General features: G+C 38.2%; 1 long non-coding RNA gene across 1 annotated transcript; it reads left to right on the top strand.

Annotated features, from left to right (window-relative positions):
• The first annotated feature begins 262 nt into the window (after positions 1–262).
• Positions 263–16,297, top strand: LOC141374396 (uncharacterized). Its single transcript, XR_012381227.1, has 3 exons — positions 263–533; positions 10,564–10,641; positions 15,777–16,297. It is a non-coding gene; the product is annotated as an uncharacterized lncRNA (long non-coding RNA).
• Positions 16,298–16,507: the final 210 nt, after the last annotated feature.

Below are 16,507 nucleotides of genomic sequence, written 5' to 3'. Positions count from 1 at the left end.
GTGCTAGATAACTAAAAATACTGATTTCTATTGCTAAACTCCATTCAGTACTATGTTTTCTAAGACTAGGCTTAAATAAAACATTGGACAGAAGCACCACAACTTGGTACACTTCATTTATTTTAAGTGCCTGAAGACTTTATCCATAGAATCTTATAATATCTGGCCTTGTGCCCAGATATAAGAGGTCATAATGGTCTTTGTCACACACCTCACACATACATTCTTTGACTCTTCCCTTGGGAGTCATTTTCTCCTTCAAAGAAAAGGCTTTCGATGTCAAGGAAAAAGGGGAAAAAAAGAGAACAAAGAAAAGGAGAGAAACTTCTGTCCACAACACATAATTCAAGTAATGAACCATCAAATATTCGTATACTTCTATGCCTTTAAAAAATGTTCTTCAATTCTAAGTTCAGCTTTAAAGTCAATAAAGGAATTTTGAAAACATTGCTTATAGAAAGTTTCATGGAGGGAAAAAATCAAAATATAGAAAGCAAGACAGTTGAAATGTTCTGGAATAGTCTTCACAGGAGGTAAGTTAATTTAAGCATTTATCTACTCATGCACTCAGTGTATATTTACCAATCACTAACTAGGTGCTAAAGAACTTCATTACAGCCTAGGTACAAAGATGGCTTAACCCTTTACCTTCATGGATATTGGAGAAAATACCCATTAATCAAGTAATTTTACAAATGTGAAATTGAGATTGTGACATTAGCTAGTGAAGAGAGGTGCACAGTGCTCTGGGAGTCCTCATAGGGGAGCTTAGTCCTAGTAGAGGAACCATGAAGAAGGCTTTCTTTGATGTTCACTGCAGCATTACTTATGATAGCCAGGATATGGAAACAAACTAAGTATTGATTGATGGATGAATGGATAAAAAATGTGGTATATATATATATATCTCATGTATGTATAAATTATATATACACACACATATACAAAACATATATATACACACACATATACATCATATATATATTATACCTAATATATAATGGAATATGATTCAGCCATTAAAAAAAAGAAATCTTGCCATTTATAGCAACATGGATGGACCTCAAGGGCATATGCTAAGTGAAATAAGTCAAAAGGAGAAAGACAGAAACCATCTAATCTCTTTTACCTGTGGATTTAAACAGACAAACAAACCGCCACTACCTACAACAAAACCAAGCTCATAGATACAGAGAATAGACTGGTAGTTGCCAGATTCAGGGAGTGGGAGTATGGGATAAATGGGTGAATGAAGGAGGTAGAAATGTATTTTAAAAAACAAACAAAAAGAAAGCCTTTGTTGCAGGTTTTGTTGTATTTGGTTTGCTAATATTTTGTTGAGAATTTTTGCATCTATGCTTATTGGGGATATTGGACTACAATTTTCTTTTCTTTTGGTGTTCTTATCTGATTTTGGTTTCAGGGTAATGCTTCATAAAATGAATTTGGAAGAGTTCCCTCCTATTCTTTTTTTTTTTTTCTTTTGTGTGTGTGGGGGGAGGGCTTGAAAAACAGTGATAATTCTTCCTTGAATATTTGGTAGAATTAAGCAGTGAAGTTGTCTGGTCCTAGACTTTATTGTTGGGAGGTTTTTGATTACTGATTCAATCACCTTACTAGTAATCAGTCTGTTCAAATTTTCTATTTTGTCATGATTCAGTTTTGGTAAGTTATGTTTTTCTAAGAATTTATTCATTTTTCTAGACTGTCTAATTTTTTTGGCTTATAATTGCTCATAACAGTCCCTTATTGATCCTTTGTGTTTCTGTAGTATCAGTTGTAACATTTCCTCTTTCATTTCTAATTTGTTTGAGTTCTCCCTCTTTTTCTCTTGGTATGTAAGCTAAAGCCTTGTTGATCTTGTTTATTTTTTCAAAGAAAATGCTGTTAGTGTTATTAACCTTCCTTACTATCTTTTTAGTCTCTATTTCATTTATTTCTGCTCTAATCTTTGTATTTTCTTCCTTCTACTAACTTTGGGCTTTGTTCTTTTTTTTTTTCCCTTGAGTTCCTTGAGGTGTAAAGTTAGGTTCTTCATTCAAGACTATTCTTGTTTCTTTCTATTTTTAAAAATATTTTATTTATTTATTTTGAGAGAGAGAGAGAGAGAGAGCACGTGTGCAGGAGTGAGGGTAGGGGCAGAGGGAGAGGGAGACAGAGAATCTCAAGTAGACTCCATCTGAGCATGGAGCCTGACACAGGCTCTATCCCAGGACCCTGAGATCAGGACCTGAGCTGAAGTAAGAGTCAGATGCTTAATTGACTGAGCCACCCAGGCACCCCAAGACAATTCTTGTGTCTTGAGGTAAGTACACAGTTATTACTATTAACTTCCCTTTACAACTGCTTTTGCTACATCCCACAAATCTTGGCATGTTATGTGTCCATTTTCATTTCTCTCGAGGTATTTTTTTAAACTTCCTTTTTGATTTCTTCTTTGACCTATTGGTTATTCAATAGCATGCTATTTAATCTCTACATAATTATGAACTTTCCAATTTTCTTCATGTAATTAATTTCTAGTTTCATACCACTGTGGTCAGAAAAGATGGGATAGCACTGGCATAGGTGTACCTGGGTGGCTCAGTTAAGTGTCAGCCTTCAGCTAAGATCATGATCTCAGGGTTCTGGGATAGAGCCCCAGGTTGGACTTGCTGCTCAGCGGGGAGCCTGCTTCTCCCTCCCCCTCTACCCTTCCTCCCTGCTCGTCCTCACATGCTCTCTCTCAAATAAATAAAATCTTAAAAAAAAGAGAAAAGATACTTGATACCTTTCTTAAGCTAAGTAGGAGTTATTTCAATGAGGAAGTGGAGATTTTTCTAGGCAGAGGAGATAGTGTGTGCAAAGGCCTATGGTAGGATAAAGCATAAAAACCACGATGAGTCAAAAGAAAGTGACAGTGGATGGGAATGATGGTGAGACAAAGCAAAGAACAAGAGTAAACTGGAGAAATCAATCAATGAAAAGCCTTTCTGGCCATGAGGTTGCATTTGCTCTTATTCTAAGATCACAGAACCATTGTTCAACTAATTTTCAACAAAGGAAAGACTATCCAATGGAAAAAAGACAGTTTCTTCAACAAATGGTGTCGGGAAAACTGGACAGCCACATGCAGAAGAATGAAACTGGACTACTTTCTTATACCATACACAAAAAAATAAATTCAAAATGGATGAAAGATCTAAATGTGAGATAGGAATCCATCAAAATCCTGGAGTAGAACACAGGCCGCAACCTCTTTGACTTTGACCACAGCAACTTCTTGCTAGACACATCTCCAAAGGCAAGGAAAACAAAAGCAAAAATGAACTATTGGGACTTCATCAAGATAAAAAAAAAAAAAAAACTTCTGCATAGCAAGGGAAATAATCAACAAAACTAAAAGGCAACCTATGGAATGGGAGAAGATATCTGCAAAAGACATATCAGATAAAGGGCTAGTATCCAAAATCTATAAAGAACTTATCAAACTCAACACCCAAAGAACAAATAATCCAATCAAGAAATGGGCAGAAGACATGAACAGACATTTTTCCAAAGAAGACATCCAAATGGCCAACAGACACATGAAAAAATGTTCAATATCACTCGGCATCAGGGAAATACAAATCAAAACCACATCACACTGGTCAGAACGGCTAAAATTAACAAGTCAGGAAATGACAGATGTTGGCGATGATGTGGAGAAAGGGGAACTCTCTTACGCTGTTGGTGGGAATGCAAACTGGTGCAGCCACTCTGAAAAACAGTATGGAGTTTCCTCAAAAAGTTAAAAATAGAACCACCCTATGACCCAGCAATTGCACTACTACGTATTTATCCAAAGGATACAAACATAGTGATTCGAAGGGGCACATGCACCTCAATGTTTATAGCAGCAATGTCCACAATAGCCAAACTATGGAAAGAGCCCAGATGTCCATAGACAGATGAATGGATAAAGAAGATGTGGTTTGTTTATGTATATATATACATATATACATACACACACACACACACACACACACACAAAATGGAATGTTACTCAGCCATCAAAAGAATGAAATCTTGCCATTTGCAAGGGACATGGACGGAACTAGAATATATTATCCTAAGCAATATAAGTCAGTCAGAGAAAGACAAATACCATATGATTTCACTCATATGTGGAATTTAAGAAACAAAAGAGATTAACTTAGTGAAGGGAAGGAAAAATAAAATAAGATGAAAACAGACAGGGAGGCAAACTGTAAGAAACTCAACTGTAGGGAACAAGCTGAGGGTTGCTGGAGAGGAGGTGGGTGGGGGAACGGGGTAACTGGGTGATGGGCATTAAGGAGGGCACATGATGTAATGAGCACTGGGTATTATATGCAACTGATGAATCACTAAATTCTACCCCTAGAACTAATAATGTACTATATGTTAACTAAATTGAATTTAAATAAAACATTTTAAAAACTAGAAGGAAAAAAATAAGATCATGGAGCTATTGTTACGTGTATATGCCATGGAGGAGAATGACAGAAATTGATTTTTATTTTCGAAAAATTGTTCCAGCTTCCAAGTGGCAAATAGAGGAAGAGAATTTAGGTAAATGGTTAGAAAACAGTTGCATTAATTTAGGTCAGAGCACATAGTGATGGGAAAGGAGGGTTCAAGATTGAGATAGAGGTAAGTAGAGGCATTTATGACATTTTAGGTGGGTAGATTAATAAATAGAAAATATCAAAAAAGACTACCAGTTTTCTGACTTGTACAGTGAGATGGTAGCTGCTGGCTGTCACTGAAAGAGAAATATTGGGAAAAAGACCATATAGGGTGATAGAGGAAGTACATGTATTTCATTTTGAACACACTGAGTGCCTCTGATATATCTGGACAAACATGCAGCTGGACATATAACACAGTGATAGCTAATACTTCTATAGCATTTAATGTGCACAGAGTATTTTTTTCTAAGGAGGTGAAATATATCAACTCAAATGGATTCTGGAAATCCATAAAGTGGACTTTGCTAGACATATAAATTAGTGAACTGCCTGCATTTTGGTGGCAAATTTGGCTCTGATTTTTGGATAAAATGCTAAGGAAGAAAAAAAGAAGACAGATTAAGAATGAGTCTTGAGGAACAATATTTAATGCCTCATAGATGCATAAAACATCTTAGGAAATGGAAAAAAAAAGTTGCCAAAAATGTAGAAGGAAAAGCAGGAGAGTGTCGGCTCACAAAGACTGAAGGAAAATCAGGTTTCAGGAGGGACAGAGTGGACATCAACACCTCATGCTACCAGGAGGTCAGGTAAGATGAGAATTGAAAACTCTGGTGATCATAGTGACATGGCAGCCAATGGTGCCATTAGAAAGAGTTCTTTCAGTGGGATGATGGACTGGAGGCCATCTTTTAGTGTGAGAGAAGGATAAGAAATAAGAGAATGTAAGAATAGACAGCTTCTTTGAGAAATTAGACCCCAAAGTGGAGGAGACAGAGGAGAAGAGAGGAAAAGTGATAGCTTACAGGATGAGAATATGAGTGAGCATGCTTTCTTTTTTAAAAGAAGAAAGGCTTGAAAGCTTAAAACAACAGCAACAATAGTCAAATCAACAACAAAAACACTGGAAAGAATCAGAGATTGAGAGGCTGAGTATATGATACAGAAGTAATAATTGACAGTGACATTTTTCTTGAGAAGTTAATTGGAAGGATGAGTCTTATACAGAAGAGTGACAGATAAGGAAGGTTGATTTGTTTGATATCTTGAAAATTAAGAAGTTCTTGTCTGATAAATTATATTTTATTGGTAAAATAGGAAGCTGATAAAAATAAATGGACAATTTGAAAAGAGTAGAGAAGGACTGAAATAATCTTGGAGGGTGGTAGAGTTGACAGGAGAAATATGGTATGACGTTTGAGTAGTGTTGAAGGACTATGTGGGGCTGTACCATAAATTTGCAGTGGAAGTCATCTTTTTGTGTTGTTTGCCTTTGGCAGTATGAGTGATCAGCTGTTCAGTGATGGGCATGGAGAGAGTGTATAATTTGTACATTAGCTGTGATTAGGCTTAACTGTGAATAACTAACCCCAAAACAAAATAACAAACCCACAATAATGATAATAAGCAAGAGAGAAATTTTCTTTCAACATTCATTAAATTTAGGGATAATCTATGTATGACAAATTATTGTGCTTGGGAGGGTCCTATCTGATTCATCAGGTATATGTAGTTTCCTTTCCCAGAATCACTGCATGAGACAATAGGGTTGTTGCATTTTCAACTGTAATGTCTACTTTTTAACAAGCTGGAAAGAGAAAAGAACAAGTAGACCATGCACCCTTCCTTAAAAACACTCCCTGAAATCACACACTGGAGTCACATGGTCACGACCAGATGAAGGAGAGGTTGTGGAGTTTGATACTTATTCCAGATGTCTATGTACTGGGACAGCATTCAATTTTCTGTTAGCAAGGAAGAGGGCAAGCATAGACATTAGAGGGAAACTAGAAGTCTTTTTCAGAGTAAGAGTCATCCAGAAAGATAATTTCTCAAGGTGGGTGGTAGTGGTACTTGCAAAAGCAGCAAGCTGGATAAATAAAAATATTGTGGCTGAAATGATGTTTAAATTGGAGTTTGGGAGGTGGAAGCATATGAATAATGAAATAGCCCAGGCATGGGGGAGAATTTCCTTGAAAATGAGGTGGGGAACTGAGAGGCATGTTTGGATGAGTCAGGGAAATGGATGCTAATGTTGTTTCCAAAGAGGGCAGCACTTGGAGTGGGGAGGAAGCTTGTCCAGGTAGCAAAGTCTTTGATGAACGGGAAGGAGTTATGCTGGCATGATAAATAATCATAGAGAGTAGAAGGGAATGATATAACTGAATGTCATGAGCCTTGAAGGGATAGGCTTTTTAAAATTATATGGGTAGGATAATGCTCTGAAAGCAGAAATGTGTAACAAGGATGCCTCAAGATCCATCTCTAGCTTGAAGATGTGAGATTTGAGAAAATAAACTGCCACTATCTCAGAGGGAATAAAGGAAGATGGGCAGGTGTCAGTTAAGGTAATGAAAAAAGAAGTTTAAAGAGCATGAAAAGGTTTTTGGTCAATGAGCTCTAATTTCACAAAGTGTGGGTTTGGGAGGTTTGGGAAAGGTGGAGGATGGGATGGCGGAGGGCTTTAGAGGAATATGGAGATGGTTACTGGGGAGAGGACGAATGGGAATATCTTGTAAAAACAGGGAGGAGAGGAAGATGCATGCTATTTCTACAGTCACTTGGATATGAACGAGCGCTGGGCTTAGTGGTCAGTGGACTTCTCACTCTGGTAAGGTGATGGCAGACCCAAAAGTCAGAGCCTCCATATGCTGTGTAGACTGAATGAGGGTGGATTCAAACTGAAGTCTCGCTAGTTGCTTGGTTTGAGTGATGGTGGTTCCAGAAACATGGAGGCATCACTCACTACTGGTTTACTGATATTAGAACCAGTGAAACAACTCCTCACAAAAATACTTATTTTAAAAATAAATTAAATTTCAAAGCTTTTGTCTTATTACTAAAGTAATGCATAGGTACTGTATAAAATATAGACAAGCATCAAGAAGAAAAAGCCACTGTATTTTCATCTTTCTGAGCAAATCCCTTTGAATTTAAAGAACAAGGCAAATGCTTTTTTAAAAAAAAAGATTTTTTATTTGAGAGAGAGAGAGAGTGGGGGGTGGAGAGACAGATGGAGAGAGAGAAAGAGAATCTCAAGCAGGGTCCATACCCAGCATGGAGCCCAATGCGGGGCTAGATCCCAGACCCTGAGATAATGACCTGAGCCGAAATCAAGAGTCAGACACTTCAGTGACTGAACCACCCAGATGCCCCAAGGCAAATGCTTTATATTAAAAATATATGATAAAATTAATACTTTTGTATAAAAGTAGTTAAATTTATTCAAAGTTTTTCTTTTACATTATTTTTGGATCTCTTGCACAGTCTGTGTATACTGCATATGAACCCCTCAGTCACTGGACTTCAGACAGAAACATTTTACTATCTGAAGTGATTACCAGGATGTAGAACTGGCATTTTTGAGGTTGTTTATCACAGCCATGATTTATTTAATACACAACTAATGGTGAGGAATGCAACTTTGAATGGTTCTATTTTCTTTACAGTGACAGGCTCTATGATGCGGCTTCATGGAGTCATAAAAGGACAAAGCTGAATTTCAAGTTAGAAACCATTGCCTAAATCTCTCTCATCTGACGATGAGAGTTGAGGAAACGGAGTCTTAGAGAGGAGCATGCCTTGTCCTCTGTCACTAAGCTAGTCTGTGCTAAGAATAAACATGGAGTAGAGATGTCCTGTCCACAAAAACAATGCCTTTGCTCCCCAGTCCCTCACTGCCACAGCACTTTCCACTACCCACAGAGTACAAACTGCTGTGAGGGTCAGTTCAGGAACAGAGCCTGTAGCAACCCTCTGTTGTGCTTTGTGACATCTCCATCTGACCATCCACATGTATGTCCTTCCTCTCCTGCTTCATCTGCAGTGAGTTGTTATGGGCAGATCTGATCTGGTCCACCCCTGTTGTTCCTCAGCACCAAGTACACTGTCACAGACATGGTGGACTTTCCATAATGTTTGCCGAATGAACGTATAATCTAATAAATCCACTCCCTTTCTCCAGTTAGGGTGGTATTGGAATGTTAAGGAAAACAAGGAATATTATTTGACTTGACAGAGGAGTGCTGTCAGTAAGGAGGAGTGCTGCTTAACCAAGGCACAGAATGACCACCCTCCATGGTGTCATTGCAGAAAAGGAGGTTGTTGGGAGGATGTGTGCTGAGGAGGAGGCTGCCCTATGAGGCTGAGGTCAGTTTAGGGAGAACTCGTCTCATTTATACAGAGATGGGAACACTTGGGTTAGTTTGACATATCTTTGAATGTTTTTATTATCTACATAAACCAAAGTTCTGAAGTGGATCAGGACTCGAAGCCAGCCTTTGGCTATGAATAATGAACTTAAATGAGGCCTTTTGTGTTGATTATCTGATGATTCATTCTAATACAGTTGTCACTTCAGGCTGTGCTGAGGAAAAAAATATGGGATATGTTCAGGTGGCATTTTTGATTCATGGTCTTTCTTTTATGATTTATTATTCTGAGATATTCAATTTGAAAAGCAAATAGTTTGATACTAAGTGATATATTATTTTTTTTTTTAGTGTGAAGAAAGCCATGTTGACAAGCCTAGGAGAGGAGCTAACAGTGAGGGGGAGAGCTTTATTCCCTTGTGATCCATCAGGAGTTGGCTTGGAGTCTAAACACAAGAGGCTTTTGGGATAAAAGAATCATTTGCTGAAGCCTTTTGTTCCTTGAATAAACAATTTTGAATGCCAGCCTAACTAAAGTCAAGCCCTTTACTAAGCCCAGGGAAAGAACTGCAAAGTAGAGAGCAGTCATAGGCTCTGAGCGGTGATAGAGCACATTACAGGAAACAACTATAGACCAGTGAAAAGGCCTCATAACAATTACATACTGAAGTCAAGTAATAATATGCATGGGAGGGAAAAAGAGCCAGAAAGTGATCATAGAGGGATTTTATCAGGGAAGGCTTCAGAGGAGAGCAATAGGGCATTGGACTTCAACTGGATCGAGAACTTTGTAGAAAGCTGGACCATGGGAGATCAGGTATGAAGATGTGATTCCAGAATCTCTGGTGCATTCAGGTTATTTTTAGAATTCTAGAGAGAAGAGAGGGAGAGAAGAGTAGAGAAAAGAAGAGAATTATACAATTGTATTGAGAGATGTTTTAAAAGATCTAAATAGATGAAAATACATATTATTGTCATGGAGAAGAATATCGTGATAATATAAATTCCAACCAAGTTTACCTACATATTTAGTCCAATTCCAAATAGTTCCCCAAAATTCTTTCATGGACTTGAAATGGACAAGATAAGATGATTGTAAAATTTATTTGGAAGAGCCAAGGGCCAAGAGGAGACAAAAACTTATAAGGAAGTAGGGAGGGTTCTTGTCTTACCAGGTACCAGGACTTCTTGTAAAATGCTCATAATGAAGAAAGGCTGTGAATCCAGGGATAAACAATTGAGCAGAGGAATAGGGTAGAGAGCAGACTTCCAAACCACATCTTTCAGTGTCCGTGCCAGACGTAGACTATCAGGTTGATTTTGGACAAAACTCTTATTTCAAATAGCAACATAAAAAAAAAAAAAAAAAAAGTTGTGAGGATTTCACCAGGTAACGTGGATCTCCTGCATAATGATTTCTACTTTCTGGTGAATGCCATAGATAGAGATGCCATTCATCTAGCCCACCTTTTTCTAAATATATATTTTTAATTTTTAAAATGATTTGTACTATCTTCTCATTTGTTTTAAAGATATCATTTTAAATTTAGAGAAAGTTGTGAATGGCCTTACTTGGACATCTATAAATGTCACCTCCCTGGTGAAGCTGCTCCTTGACTCCCTGAGGCAAAACAAACTCCTGTTTGTTTTGTGTTCCCCCAGTTACTTACACAAGCACTCATTATAATGTATTCTTTTTTTTTTATTTTTAATTCTTCCAGAGAGTGAGTTCATCAAGGGAAGAGGCACTGTCTTTTCATTTTTGCGTCACTGGGGCTAGACAGAGTATTTGGCCTATGGTATGTATTCAATAATTATTTACTGAATGAATGAAAGCATGAATCTGAGGTGTTTTAGATGAAGTACTTCTGAATGCAGGGACAGGGCCTAGAACACTACGAGAGAATCATTTCCAACAAGGTTTTATAATTTAGTGATGAGACGAGAGTGGAAGATGTTAAAGATCCTACAAGTAAAACAAATAAAAATTCAATTCATCCAGAAAACAATTCCTTTTCAAATGCAGGCATTTTAAAGGTGCATCATTTATTCTCAGCACTGAGGGGATAATTTCAGGACAGCAAGAAAAAAGTTATATTTTATGTTGCTGCCTCAGCCCAAAATACACTAATTATATTCCTGTGAGCTGGAATCAAAGGTATCTTGAAAATTCCAAACAAAGTGATTTCTCAACGACAAGATGTGAAACAATTAAAATCAGATACTGGAAAGAAAAGTTTGGCAACTGCTTTGCAATAGACATTTTTGGGAGGGCTTCAGGGAAAATGATGCAGGTACATCATTTGTTTTAACCTAAATAAGATGAGAAGTGGAGACCTAAGAAGAATATTGCATGAACCAAGTCATGAATAGCTCAATGCATTGGTTTGGGATACACTTGTGAATTTCCAGAAAGGATTTCTCCATCCTTCTTCAAATAATGAATCACCGGTTTATTTGTTTGTCCATATATACTTCTCTCTACCTCACCATGGGTTTTTATTAAGGGAATGTGGTAAAAACATTCAGAATGTTCTCTGTTTTTAGGCTCTATTTTCCCTTCCTAAAAACTTTTATTAGCCAAGACTGCACTCTTTGCCAAGTTAGTAGCTGGTTTTTATAATTCAAAGATATAAACTCTAGATATACCTTCTCAGTCATTAATTTAGATAATTGGTATAGTTTGGGTATTAATTCCATCATAAAGATATTTTAAAACGGTAATAGTCATTTGATATGTTCTACTTTTCAATTAGCTAAAACATGTCTATTATCAGAACATAGTGTTTCATGACCCTTCTGGATATCATAAACTTCAAAAGCTAAGGTAGCATTATGTAGGGGAAATGAACACAAACTCTGGATGCAGACTACCTGGGTTTGAATTCTAGCTGTGTTGCACACCAGCTTTGTGAGCTTGGGCCCATGACTTAGCTCCTCTGTGACTTTGTTTCTTCATCCATAAAACAGTAATGATGATAATTAAAAAGTACCTGCTCATAAAGTTGTAAGTTATTTAAGGTTTGAACAATTTAGAATAGGTCCTAGTGCATAGGAAACTTTGTAGGTATTTCTTTATTATTTTTATTTTCATTTTTATTATTATAGACTTCTGAAGGATGCCATACTGTCTTAACATAACATTTTTCAACCTACTCATTGCTTAAAAGATGTCCAGATAGGGAAAGTAGAGAACTATGGTGGAATCAAACGTGATTGACCCATTGCAATGTATTTATTTGAAAACAAAGCAAAAGTTGTATATGGGTCACAGAAGCATCTATTAGAAAGACATAGAGGAGACAAGGGATAGAAAACCACCACTTATTACTTTTCAGTACCATTACCACTAACACCATACAGGACACTTTACATGTTCTACTTTTACAGATTGACTTACAGCAGATGTCAGCAAATTTTTTCCATAAAAGGCAAGATATTTTATATGTTTGGCTTTATTGACTCTGCGGTCTCTGTTGCAACCACTCATCTGGAGATGTAACATGAAAGCAGCCACAAACAACGTGTAAACAAATAGGCATGGCTGTAAACTTCATTTACAAAAAATAAGCATGGGCTGGGTTTGGCTCATGGGCTGCACTCTGATGACACCTGATTCAAAGCATCATGGATACTGATTCTAGTTTTCATCTATTGTGTTGACTATGCTTTTTATGATTTGGTGCAGAGTAAATGGACCTTGATATCAGTCTTTGCTTTTTTTCCCTTATCTTTAAGTTTCTTGGTTCCTATACATGATCAATTAATTGATGAATCCAACTATGGGTTTGGATTTTTATTGGCCCCTTTGTTTATCTCTCCGGGTCCACTCTCCACATTTCTATATATATTTTTAGGTTTATTTATTTATTTATTTATTTGCGAGCGAGCGAGCGAGCGAGAGAGAGAGCGAGCACGAGCAGGAGGGACAGAGGGAGAGGGAGAGAGAATCTCAAGCAGACTTCGCACTGAGTACAGAGCCTGATGTGGGGCTGGATCCTACCACCCTGAGGTCACAACCTAAGCAGAAACCAAGAGTCAAATGCCTAACTGACTGTGCCACTCAGGCACCCCAACAGTTCTAAATTCTTGTTGGGTCGGCATGATGATAGTGGCAGAGAAGGGAACTGGGACTAGATGAGTGGATTCCCATGTCTTCTGGCTTTCGGTGGGTTCAGCCAACAAGGATCCCATTTAGAGATCAAAGGAGGGAGGAGGGTGAGGTCAAGGGTACTTCTCTGAATCTCCTTCCTACAATTACCAGAAGGTGGCTGTGTTCTTCCACATGAACACTTTTCCTCTCAAGGAGGGCAAAACCACCACAACAATCCTCTTTGGTTTCAGGAACACTTGTTCACCTTATATCTTTGGGATTCTCAGAGATAAGGCCCGGATTACTAAAATCTGCCTTGTGATTTCCCCTACCTCCACACTCTTTGAGGACTTATCCTTTAATTATTCTAATTCGAGTGTGCCATCAATTTCCTGTGGGGACCTTGGCTGACAAATACTCTGTCTTCCAGAACCAATCCCACAGGAGTAGTCTCAGCCCAACATGTCATGGGGTTTAGCATTTAATTTGTTACTGATCATCTCATCATCATGTTACTGATCATCAGTTTGGTATTGGAGTTTACTCATAAAGGACAGTCAATGTTGACTATCCAGTCTGTGAGTCACATGGCATGCTTGGAAATATTTTTTGAGGCTTAGCAAGGAAAGGGAGTTAACAGTAAGCTGGCATAAATGTAGAGACATAAGGGCAGTGATAAAGTCCTTTGGAGATAACAACTGGTAATCCAAAGCCCAACTCAGAAGGATCAACTTCAGTTTCAGGCCAGGCTCACATATGGAGAGGAATTTGATCAGGTGAGCAGAGCAAAGAACACAGATTTGGTACTGAAACAGAAGTCCTGGGGTTTCAGCCCCAATGGCAGGTGTCAGTTGTAGCTGGGTCACTGAGTCAGTCCACATGTCTGTACCTTTTTTTTTTTTTTTTTTTAGTTAGAGTCCTTTTTTATTTTTTTAAAGATTTTGTTTATTTATTTGAAAGAGAGAGAGTGAACGAGAGAGAGAACATGAACAGGGGCAAGGGGAGAAGCAGACTCCCCACTCAAGACCCTGGGATCATGACCTGAGCTAAAGGCAGATGCTCAACTGACTGAACCACCCAGGAGCCCCCAGGTCTATGCTTCTGCCTTGTCTTGGAGATGATACTAAAGTAGACAGATGTGGGACTGTCTTTGGAGATTCCTTCAGTCCTTTGGAAGGAATTCCAGACCAGTTTGTAGTATCTACCGGATACTATGTGGACCCTCTCCAGTTCCCTACATCACTGTGTTAAATCTAAATTATTCACATCCCTGACCACTGATTGGGGTCCTATCATATTCTAATATTTAAGAACTAAAATGCAAGAGTGTCTGTTTTGCAACTTTGTTGCTATGTCCTTTTATCCATAGTGGATCTCCTGCAATAAACTCGTTGTCTTGGACTCCCCAGTTGTGCTTGCCTACACCAATTTCTATCACTAGGATAGTTGCCATAGGCCCACATCCAAAACTCAAAGAAGGAGCTCTGACCAGCTAGTATCATCTTGGTGAACTATATGCTGCCCATCCTAAATGCTTTCCCACTCTAAATGCCTTCTATCTTGAAGTTGATCTGTTTGAAAATGCACTGTGCTTCTTGACTTCAAAAAATCCATACATTTAGACACACAAACACACACACACACACACACACACACACACAATGCAAAATGCTTTTTGATTTCCAACTGCATTTGGTTAGAAGCAACAAAATGGAATTGTGAAGTAGTGAGAAATCAGAAAAACATCTACCGAGAGTCAGGCTGCAGAAGTAGTCAAGGTTCAATCTCTGCAAGGAAAAACCCAGGCCCAAAGTGATATATGAAGAGTGAGAAAAGTACCAACTAATGGGTGGCTGGTTAAATTCATCTTCAATAATTCATTGAGAAATGAGTAGCAGAATAAAGCCAGAGAAATCTGAAAATGTCAAGAATAGAGACCTATTAAATGACTTTCCAACCATTACCCAAGGTCAGGAGAAACATTAGCTTGAAATCATGAAGGTCCTGGCTCCCTGGTTTCAATTTTAACAACCAGATGATAGGCCTTGTTCTTCAAGGTGTAGTCTCCATTTTTAGAGGAATGAAAAGGAAACAGGCCCAGAGATAAACAAATTTAATCCAGATTACTCTGGCCTTATCTGTTAAAAGGCATTAGTCTAGTAGAAGTGGCAGTGGGTGTGAATTATTCAGTGCCCATATCTTTCCCAACTTTAAGGATTTTTTTTAAAGCTAGGTATCAAGACCATTCATAATTGATAAAGCATTTGTAAACCCTTAGCAAATGAACAGTCAAGGGACACATTAATAAAACATCTTTAAAAATCTCTGTCTCGTGGCTGATTCTCATTACTTTGTCCCAAAGCAGAGTAAATGGGGCTGCTCATCCTCCAGCTCAAAGCAGGGCACAGCATGTCTGCTGACAAGGTGAGACAGGGGGCAGAGGGCAGTGCCTTTTAGGAAACCAGGACCATCTTCTACAGTTATCCACATCCTTCCAGCTGATTCAGAAACTAGAACCATTTTCCAAATAAATAAGTTCTTGGCCAAAATTTTTCTGCTGGGTCACTAAATACACATTTATAAATAGACCTTTTGACATATCTATTTGCAAAGCAAACATTTAAGATCCTGGGGGAATCTGAGGGTTAGGCATTTAGGAAGGGCCAATGAAAATCTTGACCTTGAGGTCATTGTTCACATTCAGCTCCAGCTAACAGAGCAGTCAGGGTCGCTGAATGCCATAACTCTAAGGCAGTTAAGTGGTTTGGCTCATCTTATTCTTACTGGATAATGCAAAAGAAATAAAAATGTATTTTACTGACATGGCATCTTTCTTTTTAGGAATGAAGAAGAGTAGTGCCAACTCAAGAAAGAACCAACTATTGGCATATCCACCTGTCATCGCCCTTGGGCTGAGAACGGATTGTCAAAAATCTCAGTGTAAATAAGATCAATGGACAAGGGTCAGGATTCCTGAGCAGGAGGGCAAGTTCCACCATCCCATAGAGAAACTCCCCACTCAGGTGTGATTTGAGATTAGCTAGTGAGGATTCATTCATCAGGTAATTTCCCCCCATCAAGTTTCTGAGTGGTCATTTTAGGGGTGGTGAACGATTTTGTCATTAGTAGCACCCTCAAACATTAATTGAATACCACCTATGCATGACTTCATAGGTACTGAGAGTATAATGATATCCTAGGACCCGGTCTGTGCTTTCTCCAATATTTCGCTCCATTTGTGGTGACAAAGTTCATAGAGAAGTGATTTTCTGAGGTAGCACACAATTTCAAGGTTATCATCTTGATTGCATTGTTTTAATCATCCATTTATTTGTTTAAAAAAGCTCAGTGCCAGATGCTATTGTCCCGTCTAGCCCAGGCCCCATCTACTCCCATGAGGACTGGGGCCTCATCCTCATAAAACTTTGTGATATAGGTGATATTTTGGTTAATTGATGAAGGGTCCAAGATCTGGGGTGATTTTAGAGGACTATACTCCTCAGGGTAAAGCATAGGCAAGTATTTTTCAAGACATGTAGATGATGAATCCCAAAATGCCATTGCATGACTGA

The sequence above is a fragment of the Callorhinus ursinus genome, unplaced genomic scaffold, assembly GCF_003265705.2.
Source record: "Callorhinus ursinus isolate GAN/ISIS: 27379988/994484 unplaced genomic scaffold, GSC_fseal_2.0 scaffold17, whole genome shotgun sequence".
In the NCBI taxonomy this organism is placed as follows: Eukaryota; Metazoa; Chordata; class Mammalia; order Carnivora; family Otariidae; genus Callorhinus; species Callorhinus ursinus.
This window is presented reverse-complemented; position numbering and strand designations above follow the sequence as displayed.